Source organism: Lissotriton vulgaris, chromosome 4_1, assembly GCF_964263255.1.
Source record: "Lissotriton vulgaris chromosome 4_1, aLisVul1.2, whole genome shotgun sequence".
Classification (NCBI taxonomy): domain Eukaryota; kingdom Metazoa; phylum Chordata; class Amphibia; order Caudata; family Salamandridae; genus Lissotriton; species Lissotriton vulgaris.
Genome location: NC_141691.1, coordinates 554,333,329 through 554,350,330, shown reverse-complemented (window position 1 = coordinate 554,350,330; position 17,002 = coordinate 554,333,329). Strand labels below are relative to the sequence as shown.

The window sequence follows — 17,002 nt, the reverse complement described above, 5'->3', positions numbered from 1 at the left end:
GTGATTTGAGCTGATAATTCTTCTTTAGCTCCTCTCCAAATAATGAAGATGTTGTCGTAAGTTGGAGCGGCGCAATTGCTCAAGGATGTTCCACTTTTCTGTAGATACCAATTATTTTCCCATGAGAAGTAGCTATGCATTAGTGTAAATTGTAATAGATCCATCAAAAATACTTTCACGTCTTCCTTATATTCAGTGTGCAACAATGCCTTTTCAACCGCCTCAATACCTTGTTGGTGAGGAATTGAGGTATAAAGGGATTTTACATCAATAGTTCCTAACACTATAGGTTGCTCTTCAGTAATGGTTACTGTAGCCAATTTATTAAGAAAGTCTGTAGTATCTTTAACAAACGATCTCATGTTGGTTACACAGGGTAGCAAGTATTTATCCAAGAACTTCCCAACTGGTTCATGCAAACTTCTTCCGGTTGATACGATCGTTCGACATGGAGGTTTCATTAGATCTTTATGTACCTTGGGCACCATGTAAAAACTCGGACTTACAGGATTCTATGTACGGACCGGAGGCGAGGATTATGCTTTATTCTCTCTTCGCTTTATTCAAATTTTATCCACAGCAGCTTTTTATACAATCACTGGCGTTGCCAATAGGTCTCGCAGTAGGAAAGTTGGAGCTATTGGTTTTGTAAATGACATTTTATATTTATGTTTTGTGATTTACAATGCCAATACTTTTAACTTCAGCACATGTGACACTTTTAGTATTTGTAATGTCACATGTTTTGTATTGCCTTTACTTAGATGTATTGATATTACAATTAACATTGGCTTTTAATTTTTTAAATAATTAATACTTAAATAAAAGTGATTGTAATTTTTAATGGCAATAGCTTAAACTTTTGTAAATAACTGTTGTGAAGATTATGTTCAGTGACTAAAATCCAAGAACAGAAGTGAAATATTAACATTTTTTTGTGACATTTGCAATAAAGCTTCGAACATTGAGAGAACATATTTGAACCAGTGATGCTGTGGTAGTGCTGAGTGATGCTGTGGTGCCCCTGAGTGATGCTGTGGTGGAGCGATAGATAGATAGAGGGCGATAGATAGACAGAGTGACGGCGATTGATAGATAGACAGACAGAGTGAGGGCGATAGATAGAGTGAGGGCGATAGATAGAGTGAGGGCGATAGAGTGAGGGCGATAGATAGATAGAGTGAGGGGAATAGATAGAGTGAGGGCGATAGATAGATCGAGTGAGGGGAATAGATAGAGTGAGGGCGACAGATGTGTGTGTTTGTGTGTGTGCAGTTGTGTGTGGTTGTGTGTGTAGTTGTTTGAGTGGTTGTATGTGTGAGTGGTTGTATGTGTGAGTGGTTGTATGTGTGAGTGGTTGTATGTGTGAGTGGCTGTATGTGTGAGTGGCTGTATGTGTGAGTGGCTGTATGTGTGAGTGGCTGTATGTGTGAGTGGCTGTATGTGTGAGTGGCTGTATGTGTGAGTGGCTGTATGTGTGAGTGGCTGTATGTGTGAGTGGCTGTATGTGTGAGTGGCTGTATGTGTGAGTGGCTGTATGTGTGAGTGGCTGTATGTGTGAGTGGCTGTATGTGTGAGTGGCTGTATGGGTGGGTGGTTGTATGGGTGGGTGGTTGTATGTGTGGGTGGGTGGTTGTATGTGTGGGTGGGTGGTTGTATGTGTGAGTGGTTGTATGTGTGAGTGGTTGTATGTGTGAGAGGTTGTATGTGTGAGTGGTTGTATGTGTGAGTGGTTGTATGTGTGAGTGGTTGTATGTGTGAGTGGGTGTATGTGTGAGTGGGTGTATGTGTGAGTGGGTGTATGTGTGAGTGGGTGTATGTGTGAGTGGGTGTATGTGTGTGTTCTGTCGGAATCTACTTCTCTGGATCTCCTACTCAGGATCAAATCAGGCTCTCCATTGGACCCCTGCCCTGCTACCTTTCTATCTAGCAACGCCAAGATTTTGAACCCGTTAATAAATCCTGTTCTTAATCTATCCTTGACAAGTGGCACTGTCCCGCCGGCCTGGAAGAAGGCAGTGGTTGTTCCACTCTTGAAAAAACCTGGCCTTGATCCGGAAAAGCATGTAAATTATAGACCAATATCTCTCCTGCCTAGTTTAGCTAAGATCGTCGAGAAGCACGTCCACTCTGTGCTCTCCTCCTTTCTGGAAGACCATGGCTTACTCCACCCCACCCAGTCAGGTTTCCACTCCAATTTGAGCACTGAGACCGCTCTATTGGAAGTAAATGAAGCCATCAAGGAAGCTCTTGACTCAGGTGGAAGAGCTATGCTGGTGATGTTGGATCTGTCAGCGGCCTTCGACACCGTCCCTCATGAAGCCCTCTTGAGTAGACTCTATGAGATCGGTCTCAGAGGGACGGTACTGAGCTGGTTGAGATCTTATCTAGCGGGTCGCCGACAAATGGTCTGGGCCCCCCCGTACTCTGCCGAGGTGCCGCCAATGGATGTTGGAGTCCCACAAGGGTCGGTGCTTAGCCCGACCCTCTTTAACATCTTTATGGCGGTACTGGCGGAGTCTCTGGGTTCCCAGATCATATCATACGCTGACGACACCCAGCTTCTCTTCACTTGTAAAAAGGGTGCGGAGTTCGACAGGGAGAGCATCCGCGGCTGCCTTGGGGCTGTCTTCGACTGGTTTCAGCGAAGCAGCCTCAAGTGCAACCCCTACAAATCGGAGGTGCTCTTCTTTGGCTGTCAGGTTGACCCGCCTTGGCAGGAATGGTGGCCGGTGAGCATGTCACCCCCTTCTTCCTCCTTGGTGGCTAAAAACCTTGGGATCAAAATTGATAACACCCTTTCACTGAAATCCCAAATTACAGGTCTCACCAGTACATAATTTGGTCTGTTAAAAATGCTGCGCAAATTCCTCCCTCTGCTTCCTTTGGTCCACAGGAAGTTGACGGTACAGGCCTTAATTTGTTCTAGGCTCGATTACTCCAATGTCCTCTACCTTGGGTTGCCAGACTACCTCCTGCACAAACTTCAGGTAGTCCAGAATTCCGCGGCAAGGGCCATTTTTGGCCTACCCCGCCATGCTAGGGCATCGGAGTTGCTTCTCTCCCTTCACTGGCTCCCTGTCAGGAAGCGGATTGCATTCAAGGCGCTTACGCTGGCCCATAAGGCACTCCACTTGGTTGGTGCCTTCTACATTCAGAAACGGCTTTTTTTCTATAAGCCCACTCGATCTCTCAGATCTGAATCTCTTGGCCTGGCAACTGTTCCACCCATTAGGAAAGTCAGGATAGGTGGTCGCTCGTTTAAACATCTCGCCCCTAAACTGTGGAACTCCCTTCCCGTCGATCTGCGCCGCATTCCCAATCTGCTGGCCTTTAGAAAGGCCTTGATAACCTGGCTCCACAATCAATAACTGGTATTTCCCCTGTTTCCTCAGCTTTCTTTTCAGCCATGGGTCAGAAAGCGCCGGGACACTCCTTGGAGTAGCCGTGCGCTATACAAGACACCCATTAACATTAACGGTGGTTGTATGTGTGAGTGGTTGTATGTGGGAGTGGTTGTATGTGGGAGTGGTTGTATGTGGGAGTGGTTGTATGTGTGAGTGGTTGTATGTGTGAGTGGTTGTATGTGTGAGTGGTTGTATGCGTGTATGGTGGTGGGGTTGTTTGTGGGGTTGTGTGTGTGGGGTTGCGTGTGTGTAGTTGTGTGTGTAGTTATGTGTGGTTGTGTGTGTGGTTTGGTGTGTGGTTTGGTGTGTGGTTGTGTGTGGTGTGGTTAGGTGTTTGGTTGTGTGGAGGCTAGACAAAATGACATTGTGAAAGTTTTAGTGATGGAAAGACGACTTCAATAAATGGCCCAAAAATAAGCTATACAAATGACATAATTAGTTGTCCACAAACCAGCAAACCTTCTGAAGTGAGAAACCTCTAAAAAACTGCAAATTGTGTTCTGGCTTAGTTCAGCTGCTGATTGCCATCTAATAGTCTTTATTGATATTTGAGTGCCTTCTCGTTGCCCAGCAGCAGGCAGTCCCAAGGACTGATCCCAGCCACTGCTCCTGCTGTGTGATGAGCACTGACACGAACTTCAAAGGACCTGGATATGCTTGCAACCATCATTTTCTTTGGTGGTTGCTGAGGTTGTGGCTTTCTGTTTGTTTGATGCTTCTGGTCGTATTCAGTCAGTGTATTGGCCAACAACACCGTACATGTTTCCACTGTTTGTGCATGTCTGCATAGGGAAAGATGCATGTTTAATAGTAACTATGGAAGGTTCACTGCATATCATAATATCCTTGCACATCACGCGCACCTATTAACGCTGTGTCTCATTGTAAGGATCTTCACGCGTTCCTGTTTCCGCGCCTCTCTTGCACGTCGTCTGCATAGCCGCATGCGCGCACATCCCTCACTGGGTATTAGCTGTATGAAATGATTACATCGATTCTTCTCAAGCATCTGAAGGGTTTAATGTAGTCGGTCCCAGCCCACTTTTGCTGGCGCTCAGTTAATTGAGGATCGTCTGTGTCTTGAGAGGAGGAAGCCTCTTCGGTCCCCAGCAGATGCTGACACCTCATTACCTCTCGGAGAAGCCGCGCACAACTTCAACTAGATTAATACATTTCATAAAAAGGATAATGCTAATGGATAAAGTGGTTTGTATTCGGTCTTGGGTTATGCTTTAATAAGCTTGGAAGTGAAAGAGTCAAGCAAATGCAGAAAACAGAAAAGAGAGCGATGAGGAGTGACAGCCTGGCACATATGATGAAAGAAAACAAAGGGACGAATAAGACAGACAAACTGAAATGAAACAAACGGGTAGGCAAATAATCTGGAGAGAGACACAGTTGACACAAAGATATAGAGAAAGAGGGAGTAGAGAGAGAAAACAGTACAAGAGAGGGCACGTGATAGCGTGAGAGAGAATTAGGGAAACAAGAGCGGCCGGGAAACTGAAAGTACGGCCGGCCAGCCATGAATAATTAGGGGAGGAGAAGCCGCAGAGCACACGCTGGGAGAAGCCCTTTGATGTGGTGGCGGCCGTGAAAAAATGCAATTAGGAGGGAGGGAGGGAGGCTGATGCGCGTGCTTGTTTGGTCACGTGATTCACGTGAACTCGAAGAAAACCGCACAGAAAAAAGCCTTAGTTTGACGAGTATTTTGAGCACTAGAATTCTCTCCATTTTCCATTCCTGCGGAATGGAAAAAGCGAGACCTAAAAACTAACAACAACTACACTTCCCATAACACTCAGGAAAAAGAAAACAGTCTCTATCAAGTCCTTCTTCAATCTCCATGAAAGGTCATCCCATAAATCATCCTGCAACTTCCTGCACTTACTCTTCCTTCGCTGCTCAGCAGCTAGAGATAAATGCATTTGGTTTTCTCTTATGATCGATAGTTGTGGGGAATGTTCTGTTGCTGTATACGCTATTGATTACGGAGTTTTTTTTTCTCCCTGACAGAATCCCTACTCGCCGCTAGAACGCTAGTACGCTCCTAACGCGGCTGCCCGTTTTTTCATGTGTGCGGCGCGGTCCTCCGACCGCTAGAGGCCGCTGTGGGGGCGTCGCGACTGGGGTCCCGGAGCGCAGTGACAGACTTGGCAAAGAAGCAGACGCGCTCCAGTCACCTTTCTAAGTCCGCGCCGGGCCCGCCTGAAATAGCCCAGTTCGTCTGGGTCTGTATTACTGTTTGCCCCTTGTTTTGAACGCCCGCTCGGCGGGTCGGTAGTGGTGCGGTGCACCAGGGGACCCAATCCCTGTCACGCCCGGTGCACATGAGGTCGGGTACGTACCTGAGGAGGGGATACCTTACAGAGGCCCCTCGGACACCCTGTCAGGCGGGGATTCCCAGTGGATTGAGAGGGAGTGGGTGTCCCTGGGCTGAGAAGCCCGCAAATTCGAGCCTCTGGCCGCCTTATATTACTGAGAGACCCTCAGCCCCATACAGTTTCACCGCGTGTAGCGGAAGGTAAGCTCCTCTTGTTGTGTGACAGCCAGAGTGAAGTGGGTGCACGGTACCCAGGGCTGTGAGGACAGATTCTTTGCGCAGTGTTAACTATGGAGCAAGGAGCGGAGAAAGGGAGTACACTCTGGGAGATGTCCTTTTGGCTGTCAATGACTTTCATTCCTCCCTGAGCCGTGTATTGTTGGCCCTCCATGACTCGCTGGCGCCTATTGTTCCTGACATGGGACCTAGGGGCGCAGATGGGAATATGACAGGTTGGGCGCATGTCAATACTCAGCCATTTGTTACCGTGGACTCCCTGGAGTGTGAAGTGCCGGATTTCGAGAACAGTGAGGGTGCTGGCCGGATCTGCACGACCGACATTCCTTTTGGATTTCCGACATATGTGCTCGCCACCAAACGGCAACGCCGGGCCCCTTCACTGTTGGACAGTGGCTATTGGCGAAGCGGTTTTGTTGCTGTTAATCTGCCTCCGCTGAGCACCTGGGTGGCCCCTAAGACGCAAGTTTGGTCACCGAGATTGTCTGCCTGTGGAATTTTTGGGTCAGACTTTTTGTTTACTCTTGCTCGGACTGGCCAGGGATGAACATCGCATGATTGTTTAACCGATCTGTGACTTTGGTGATGACGCGAGACTTGGCTCGTTATTTTGATTGTGAGGGTGTTAGATGGGCACGAAATGACGGATGCTTCCTCTTTGGGGAGCTTACATTCTTTTCTGGGATGCGGTGAGGGGGGGGGCGAATGCAAGGGTCCTCCTCCCCTTTTTCTTGTAACTGGGGTTTTGGTGCTGGGGCGAGAGGCATGCCTATAGGGGGGGTGGGCCGTAGCCTTCTGCTGGTATGCAGGGTGGGGTTTGTTTTTCGCTTCTCTTTTGTTTTCTATGGCCCTTATTTTCTCTCTCTCTCTACTGGTACTTTCTTTCTTTGTTTCTCCCATATTTCGCTTGGATGGGGGGGTCCAATATCTTTCTTTTTGGGTCGCAATTTTGCGATGTGCGCTTGCGTTTTTCTTAAAATGTTTGTTGACCCTACGGTTAAGACTTAGAGTTAGCGCGTAATCATTGTAAGCTGGCATATTCTGATTTGCACGATCTTAAGGCAACTTTCTAATCACGCTTGTATGAAAGGCGAATATCCTATTCCACGACTTGCTCCGAATATGACTTTGCTTGATTGTATGCCCACGGATCCTTCTTCCCATATTATAAAATGGAATCCTCTCATATCCTGATGTTTAGTGGACATGCTTACATGTACATCCTGTTTTTTTCTATTTGCTACGGCTCCGGCCCTAGAGATGCTGTAATGTGTTACTTTTCTTTGTATTGGTTTTGACTTTATAGCGGCCGGCCGGAGAGGTTGTAGGCCCATGCCTGTATTGATCTGAAGCGATATCTCGGAGGTATTCCGAATAAAAAATAAAAAATTTTTTAAAAAACTATGGAGCAGGGGTATTACGAGGAAGAAGGCTCCCTAGCCTATTTACAATGGGACGATGACTTTTATGCCAAGGTGGATGATTCCATCCACAAGGCGGTGACCGATCTCATGACTCCAATGGAGCAACGTTTAGCCGACAAAATCTAGCAACTCTGCGCGAAGATAGGCTCCCGCCTCAGACGACTTCGGTCCCTCGCCAGCTAAGAAAAAGTGCGACGGTGAGGTACGCCTCAAACAGGCGTTTCTGGAGCACTCGGCCCTCCTTGTTCTTCCCCAGACTCCTGCTCCCGGAGTGGAGGATCCCCCGCCGGTGTCTCTCGAGACACAACAAGGGGATTCCCCGGATGCTTCAGATGATGACGATGGTTCGTCTCGTTCGTGGAGGCCTTCGGGCACCGCGGACCCTTCCAAGACAACGATTGCAGACATGTTGGACCCTGATGGCATCGTTCATCCCCGCTCTGTGGAGTGGGTCCAAGCCAAGAAAGCAGCCTTGTATTTGGCCTCCTGCCTCAGGAAACCGTTGGAGAACGAGGCACGGAACAGACTGAGGTCTGAGTGCCCACGGCCAACTTTAGAGGGCAAAGTGTCGACTACCCGGGACATAGAAAGCAAGATGGCAACTTTCCTCGCCAAGTTCATTAGGGATCCCAAGAAGGGGATAGATCGTTTCTGGCGCGCGTATCAGGACAAGTTGCTTGACATCACCGGTCCCCTCGCCAAGATCCTGGACATGGCAGAGGAGGCCAGCGTCTCTGCTTCTCTGATCGACCCCGAAGTGTTGTCCGCCTGGGCTCAGCACGCAATATGTTTCGTGGGTAATGCCAACTGCGCCCTTTCAACGGAGAGGCGCAGGTCCTTATTGATTAAAGTCGACCCCAAGGTTGGGGACTTGGCAGGTTCCGAGGCAGGTGCTTCAGCTGTTTGGCGAACCATTTATAAAAGAACTGAGGAAGCTCGTGGCTACGTTCACGTCCCTTGATAAGGCACAGGCAAACATTAAACGAGTCTTTACTCCGCAGGTTTTCCGCGGGGCCGGGCAGGGTCAGAGCCGCCCGCCCGGCCGTGGCCAAAATCAGCAGCCCCAGGGTAGGGGGCAAGGCTCCAGGCGCGGGAAACATCCTTTACAACGCAACTTTTACCACGCAGTGCCTTTACATCGCAACTTTTACAACGCATTGCGCTGGGGGGCGCTCTAGGATAGGGAATAGATTTAATTTACTATCCAACACCTTCCCTACTATCCACGGGGACTGGAGTTGGAATAGTAAATTAAACTATTCACTATCCAGCACCCCTCAACACTGTGCATTGTACCAATCTGACTAGCGCTTCACCAACTTCTACCCCACTAGGGGTCCACGGTTGCGGGGCTGCGGCTACAGAGGAAACGACGGCAATGCCAATGGCGAGTGTGCTACCGGCTGCGCGACTGCAGGTTGGGTGCAGGCTGGCACGATTCTTCCCTGCTTGGGAAGCGCTTACGGGCGATGCTTGGGTGCTTCAGACGGTCAGGGGCTTCCAGATAGAGTTTTACAGTTCCCCTCGGCAAGAGCGTCTCCCCAGCCCGATAGTTTTCTGCACGTCAGACGCGGGTTTGATCGACGAAGAGGTGCAAGAGTTGCTCCACAAGAGAGCGGTGTGTCACATGGATATTCATCCTTCCGGGTTAGTCAGCAATATTTTTCTGGTGGACAAGACCGACGGGGGTCGGAGGCCAGTGATCAACCTTCAGGAATTCAATGAGTGGCTGGTGTACACGCATTTCCAGATGGAGGGCATTCATTTGCTCAGGGATGTTCTCCAGCCACTCGAATGGATGGTACGTTTGGATCTGAAGGACGCGTACCTGGTGGTTCCCCCTCACAGGCGTTTCCTTCAGTTCCTCTGGTGAGGACAAGCTTACGAATTCCGTTGTCTCCCCTTCGGTCTCTCCTCAGCACCATGGTGTTTCACCAAGGTTCTCAAGCCCGTGGTGGAGTACTTGCGGACTCGCGGGATCCGCTTGATAGTCTACTTGGACGATATGCTTCTCTTGAGTCAGAGTCCGTCGCAATTGCGGACCATCTGGAGCTAGCGGTTTCGCTCCTCCAGTCGCTGGGGTTCCTAATCAACAAGAAGAAGTCCCTCTTGGTTCCCACTCAGAAGGCCACCTTCCTGGGGTTCGTGGTAGACTCCATCTCAGCCACACTCAGCCACCCTGCGCCAGATCGCTCGATTGGTAGGCCTTTTTTCGGCATCGATCCAGGCGATCTTCCAGGGGCCGCTACACTACCGTGCCCTGCAGCGCCTGAAGGCGCACCACCTGCGGAAGGGTCTCACTTATTCACAGGTGGTCCCTCTGACGGAAGAGGTACAGGAAGAGCTAGAATGGTGGCTTTCCCACATGGAGACGTGGAACGGGAGAGCAATTTTCGGCTCGGCACCAGATTTGGTGATAGAGTCGGATGCCAGCCGGGCAGGATGGGGTGCGCGGTGTGGAGAGTTTTCCACTGTCGGCAGTTGGTCTCCGCAACTGTATGGAACTTCTGGCCGGCTCCTTTGCTGTTCAGTGCTGGACCAAAGACCGTGTTCAGCCTCAGTCCTGTTGAAGATGGACGATGTGTCGGCCGTAAGATACATAAACCACCTAGGAGGCACACGATCCAAAGCAGTGGCGATAATGGCGAAACATTTTTGGGAATTCTGCCTAGCGCATCAGATATCGGTGACGGCGGAATATCTCCCAGGAAAGGAGAATCTTGTGGCAGATTGGCACTCCCGTTACTTTCGAGATTCCAGCATTTGGAAGCTGGATCCGGAGATTTTTCTTCACCTGCAAGAGAGATGGGGTCCCTTCTCAGTCGATCTCTTTGCGTGCCGCCTCGATTGGCAGCTTCCCCGGTTCTTCAGTTGGGGGCCAGATCCCCTGGGGGCAGCGTGTGACGCGTTCAGTCAGGATTGGAGCCAGGAGAGGTGGTACGCTTTTCCCCCGTGTTCCATTATTACCAGGGTGACAGCCCAAGTTCGCCGTCAGTTGGCGTCTGTGGTACTGATAACCCTGTGTTAGAGGTCTCAAGTTTGGTTTCCGGTTCTTCTGGGACTTTCTTGGGATTTTCGAACCCGACTCCTCCCAACTCCCCATCTCCTGTTGAGTCCGGAAGGGACTCCCCACCGTCTGGTGGAGGACGGCTCCCTGCAGCTCATAGCATGGTGGATTACAGGCAACGCTGGCGACTGCCGGGCCTTTCGGGACACACTGAACTCCTGCTGTCAGGGCCTGGGCAGATCGCACATCTAAACGATATCGGCATGGACGCGATGGGTATGCTGGTGTTTGCGACGGGAAGTGGATCCTGTGGTCGCAGATTTAACCCATGTTCTGAATTATTTGGTGGAATTAGCTCAGAGGAGTTTGGCGTATAGGTCCGTGAACGCGGTTCGTTCTGCTATTTCAGCGGGCCAAGCTCCAGTGGACTGGGCTCCCTTGGGGGAGCACCCTTTCGTGTGCAAACTCTTGCGAGGCATCAGGTTGTCGCTACCACCAGAACCCCGTTATTCGGTTCTTTGGGATGTGAACCTGATTTTGAACTTATTGTTGTCTTGGCAAACTAACCGTTATCTCTCCCGGAAAGAATTGTCGGCTAAGTTAGCCATGTTATTGTCTTTGGTGTCTTGTCGGAGAGTATCTGATGTTCGTGCTCTAGATATCACAGCCAGGGTTTTTTCCCCCGGATGGGGTCACTTTTACGGTGAGAAGCACGAAATTGAACACACGCACAATTTCTTATCCTGCTTTCGGTGAATCTCCTAAACTTTGTGTGGTACAGTGCTTAAAAGCCTATGAGGAAACTACGGAGGAAGTTCGTCCCCCAGGTGAACAACTCCTTATAGCCCTCAAGAAGCCTTTCAAGGCGGCGTCTTCTCCCACTATAGCCCATTGGGTGCAGTGGGTCATGCAGGAAGCTGGTATTAATACCAGGACGTTTGGTGCACACTCCCCCCAGGTGCGATGGCTTCTAAGGCGTTTAACCTCGGTGTACGCTTGGAAGATCTTATGAAGGCAGCGGATTGGTCGTCAGATTCGACCTTCAAGAGATTTTATTTTAAGCCGCTGCTGAATGTGGCCCAGGTGGGGGTCAGTAAGCTTTGAAGGAGCATAATCCTCGCCTCCAATCAGGACATAGAATAGAAATTTGCCTAGCATACGAGAAGGTAAGTTTCAATTCTATTAAGGACGCGGAGGCGAGGATTATCTCACCCAGCAAGCGCGTTGGTTGCTATCCCTCACCGTAATGGTCCTAAGTAAATGTTTTTCAATTTGAGTTGAAACGTAAAGTATTTTCTGCTTTGTTCATTGCAGTGTTATACACAATGTTCATTGTTTTGCTGGCTTTGATTGTTCATTTTGGTTCTGGACGTTATGACTGATTGATGTAATTTCTTTCAGGGAATGACCAGACTAAAACAGAATGCCTAACTATGGGAGAGTTCCTCCAGCGAAGAAAGAGGAAGTGCAGGAAGTTGCTGGATGATTTATCGGTTGACCTTTCATGGAGATTGAAGAAGGATTTGATAGAGACTGTTTTCTTTTTCCCCGAGTGTTATGGGAAGTGTAGTTGTTAGTTTTATAAAAAGCTGTTGTGGACAAAATTTGAATAAAGAGAAGGGAGAATAAAAGCATAATCCTCGCCTCCGCGTCCTTAATAGAATTGAAACCTACCTTCTCGTAGACTAGGCAAATTTCTATTCTCTTGGATTAAGTACTTTACCTTTTCAGTGAGGACTCCTCCATCTACTGCTTTCTGTATTATTTTTTGCAATGTACTCTTGATCTCCGTTGTAGGACTGAAGTCTAATCTCATGTAGATGTTTTCATCCGCCAAATGGGCTTTAATTTGTTCCTCATAATAGGTTCCATTCAACAGCACCAGGGCTCCCCATTATCTGCTTTTTGCCAGATTCCTTGTTTGTTTTCTGCTATAGATCGTATCAGACCAAATTCTTTGGCTGTGAGATTATGGTGTTTGTTTTTCTTGTTTGTGTTTAATTTTGAGATGTCTTGTTTGCATAATTGTTCAAATAAGTCCAGAGTCTTATGGCTTATTGGAGCCATATATGTGCTGATGGATCTTAATTCTTTTAGTTGATCTTCTATCATTTGGTCTGTGACGATGTTATAAGAAAATTACGTAATCTTAGTTTTCTTGTTAATTTGAACACTTACGTTGAGTTCCAACATGTTAGTTTTGGCTGTTAGGACATATGATGTTCCCTTTTGTAGCGTTCTTATTTGATCTTGGTTAAAGTGATAATCTGAGATGTTAAGTACTAAGTTTATGTCGGAATTCATTTCTTGGTCTTGTCCTTCTTGGATGTTACATTCCTCGTTTGAGGTGGTTTTCTATCTCTTTTCCCTTGCCTTTTTCCCCGCTGGGGTCTCCCCGATCTTCGTGACCTACTTCTAAAAAAGGAACCGTTGCTGAAGTGCTTGCTGTATCTTGCTCTTTTTGGATGTTGTTTCCCCGTGGTGTGCTTCTGGATGAGGTGTCGCTCGCTGTGGAAGATGTATCTGTATGAGCTGTGTAGGGTGTATTTTGCCTCTTCTTTGCATAAATATCTGCCCATGTGTACACTTCTCCTAACTTATAGAAGATAGTGTCTTTTCTGTATTTTCTTACCTTCCTTTCGTTGACTTCTTGAGAGTTTCTGCAGTTGGTTGGTGAGGTCTTCAAGATTTTTGTAATTTCTTCCGCTGTGACTGATTTATCAAGTTTCATCTTCACTGTATCAATCTGGAGTGATGGTGGGCGACTTCGACCCGACGATAAATGGCCAAATGGACCGATCATCGCCCAGACGTGACTCGACGCACGGTTCACAATTACATTACTTTACTAATGCCCTGGGGATGGTGGATATCTGGAGATGGTCCCATCCCCACACCGCACTCTTCACGCTCCAATCTGGTGTGCATGGCAGTCAATCAAGAATTGACTACTTGTTTACCCACGCACTGCACATACAGGACTTTACTGACTCTGCTTGCCTCGCGCAGGGAGTGTCGAACTCTGCTTGCCTCACGCAGGGAGTGTCTAACCATTTCCCGGTCCTGGCGGTCTTCGGAGCACAACATGCCACACAACCGGGTCCCATCATGATCCAGCCTTGGGCATTAAAGATTCAGCACATCAGGAAAAACTTACGGAAAGACACGGACTACTATTTTGAGGAGAATATAGGATCCGTGCAGTTAGCAATTACACTCTGTGGTGCATATGGGGCGGTGATAAAGGGGAGAGCGCTGTCTATGATGGTTGGCCAAAGGGCAGAGCACAACCGGAGAGTGAGCGAACTAGAAACGGAGATCTTGAGACTTGAACTCGCCACCTCGCAGGACCCTGATCAGGATATTCAACATAACCTTAGTATTACAAGACAGGATTATAGGCACCTGCTCTTGGAGGGCGCCAACAGGCATGCTCCCGCCACCCGCCATAGAATATACGAACAAGGCAAGCAAACTGGTAAACTATTGGCATGGCAGGAACGCAAGGAACAGTCAGCGAGATGGGTGCGCACAATTAAGGGGCCGGATGACGTTCTGTTTACTGATCCCCGGGGCATTGAGGAGTCATTGGCGAAACACTACGAGCAAATATACAGAATTCCACAGCACTCACAAGCGCCGTTGGCGGCTCATCTCCTTGCTACTATCTGTGTAACATGCATTTCTCAACAGGACCGAGAGGCTCTAGACTTTGATATCTCGGTTGCTGAGATCCAGACAGCCATCCAGGACATTCGAGCAGGTAAGGCGATGGGCCCTTATGGGCATCCGATCGAGCTATTAAAACCCATTGCCACGAAGCTCGCCCCCAACTTGCTGAATCTATATAAATACTATGGGTTCTGCCGGAGAGGAAGGAGGTGGTCCAATCCAGAGCCTGGTCTCGGATCCCTGCGACTTGGAGGCGTGCCCTAGTCTGTGGTGGCAGACGGTGTTGATAGGATGTACTTTGACACAGGTTGTCCTTCGACAGCCTATGCTTAACCTGAAAGGGCATAGCACATCTCAACATACACATCCGTCCACCTACTCTGCTTTGAATGAGAATCGAGCAGGAGGGGCCTCCTCCCCAGCTTACTACGGATCTCACGATACTCTTTGGACATGGCCACTAACCCCCGTCCAAAATGTTGGCTTGACTCCCATGATGGAAGTAGATGAATTACCCGGTTCAACACAGTTCTTTTTTTCCTCCCTCCATTAACCAGTTTCTACACTGTCATGCACCTATAGAGGTGGACTGATGCACAACCAGCCAAGGGTCCTACATACATGTAACTCACAGCCCCTTCTCTAGGAACAAGCCCAAACCCTCACTCACTCTCACACTAGGATTGAAATATTGAGTCTAATTGTACGGGGCCTTAATGCCCCAGCAAAAAGGCACTCCTCACTATCCTTTTGGATTCCCAATGTGAGGTCTGCTTGTTGCAAGAAACACATCTCAATAAATATGACTGCAAGTGGATGAAATCTTGCTTCTGGTCCAGTGAAGGAAGTGGTAGCGATCCTTCTCTCCTCATCCTTTCACAGTCCGGTACTCGAAACATAGGCGGAGCAGCCAGAAGACTCCTTTCTCTACAAATCACACTGCAGTCACTTTTTCCTTAGGGATCATTTACGCTCCCACCGAACACAAAGAACAGATCATACTCAGCGCTTTGGGGCAAGACTGACCACCCCAGACACCGACGTACCGATAGGTGGGGACTTGAATGGAGTCCTAGACACATCCACCGATTGCTCGGCACAAACAATGGGGCAGCAGATGCCTTCACCCCAGAGGGCCTGCACGGACTACAGAGGAGTGTGGCTCAATGGTTAGAGCGGCAGACCCTGATGCAGAGTTCTGGCCCGGGACCAGGGTTTAATTCCCGCCTCGGCGGTTCTTGGGCTCAATTTCCTGGGACCTGACAATTCTCGCCTCGGCGCCTATTCTAATTATGGGCCCCACGCTGCAACTCTGGGCAATAGCTTGCTTAAAATCAACACCGGCCCCAACAGCGCTAGGATGCCTGGCTTCACCCTGGGGGTGCCCAGGAGTGGACACTTCATAAGGAAAGCCAGGAAGGGTTCCACAGCGGTATGAGTAATAGCGCCAGGAAACCGCTTGTGGCAGTGCGCTCTACAAATACCTTGACATTTACATTTACTACTGGAGGAAGTTCTATCGGATATATTGTAATTGTAAATTGCTTACATATAGTGCCTACTACCCATGAGGAGGAGCACTCACGCAATCCCTCAACCAGGGACTAAACCTTCTTCTCCGCCACACATCAAACCTATAAACGACTTGATTATTTCCTGGCCACGACATGCTTTGCCTCGGGGGTTACTCAAGTCGAGATTAAGGTTGCAGCGCTCTCGGACCCCTCTCTGGTTTCAATTGTGTTTACAGTCTCAAACAGACCCGCGACACACAGGACATGCCACTTGAATCCCAAACTACTAACATACAATGCTACAGTAAAAGAGCTCTAGGAAATAACTGCGACTTTCCTAAGCTCCAACGATAATCCCACAACTGCCATCTCACTGTTGTGGGATACCCTGGACAGTCCTCTGAGGCGCACTGATAGATAGCCGTGTAGGCGAGAATCAATAGGTCCAGAAGAGAGAAATTCAAGGCCCTGGAAACCCAGGTGAAAGACCTAGAGAACTCTCACAAATATTCTATATCCTACAAGGTGAAGAGGCAAGTCACCCTAGCCAGAAAACCACTTAAGGCCCTAGACATGGATAAGGCAAGGAATGCCCTTCTCATCAAGCAGAGGTACCATACTAGAGTCAACAAAGCGGGTAGGCTACTAGCACACTGGTTGAGAACCCAAGTGCACAGGAGCAGAATTCAAGAAAGACACAAACCCCCGAGAGGTATTGAGCACAGATGAGGCTATAGCGCAGGCATTTGAATGCTACCAAGCACACTTGTACACCAGAGAGACTATAAGGACCAATTAAGCTGCGACCGATCTTTGTAAAGCACCTACCGTGTGCCTGTAAGCACGAGACGCCCTCCTTCTGGAGGAAGGTACCCAAGAGTATGGAGTATGTGCGATCATTGCTAAACTCCAGCCAAGCAAAGCCCCAGGGCAAGATGTCTTTACGTCCACTTTCTACAAGCTGTGAGCCACCCAACTGGCCCCCCATCCTCCCATATCTCTACACTCATTTAGCAATATGGGCACACTTACCGGCACTATGAAAACAACAGTATTCTCCATGATCCCCAAATCAGGGAAAGATGCTACTAACTGTGCATCCTATCACACTATATCCTTACTCAACGTAGCTACCAAAATCTTTACAGGCATACTGACTATGGCCTTAATCTATACTACTATTATAAAGAGAGAACACAAACCTTTGAGCCAGGTAAACTCGAAAAGTACACCACCAATCAAAACACCCAAGACATCTTTGAAAACCTCAGGGCAAGCAGAAGGACATAGGCTATTAAAAATAAACAATATACGTTGTTTAAAAAAATTTGAAATAAAAATAAAGTAGTTCCTTGCAAGTAGCGCCGGCCGCGACGTCTGCGTGATGACATCATTTGCATGCACTTACCTGAACCAAC

At 48.5% G+C, this 17,002-nt stretch overlaps 1 protein-coding gene and 1 pseudogene across 2 annotated transcripts in view; one reads left to right on the top strand and one right to left on the bottom strand.

Annotated features, from left to right (window-relative positions):
• Nucleotides 1–17,002, bottom strand: part of PDCD6IP (programmed cell death 6 interacting protein) — a 500,749-nt gene that overhangs the window by 424,609 nt on the left and 59,138 nt on the right. The gene's annotated exons all lie outside the window — the stretch shown is intronic.
• On the top strand, nt 9,315–10,723 carry LOC147722248 (uncharacterized; annotated as a pseudogene).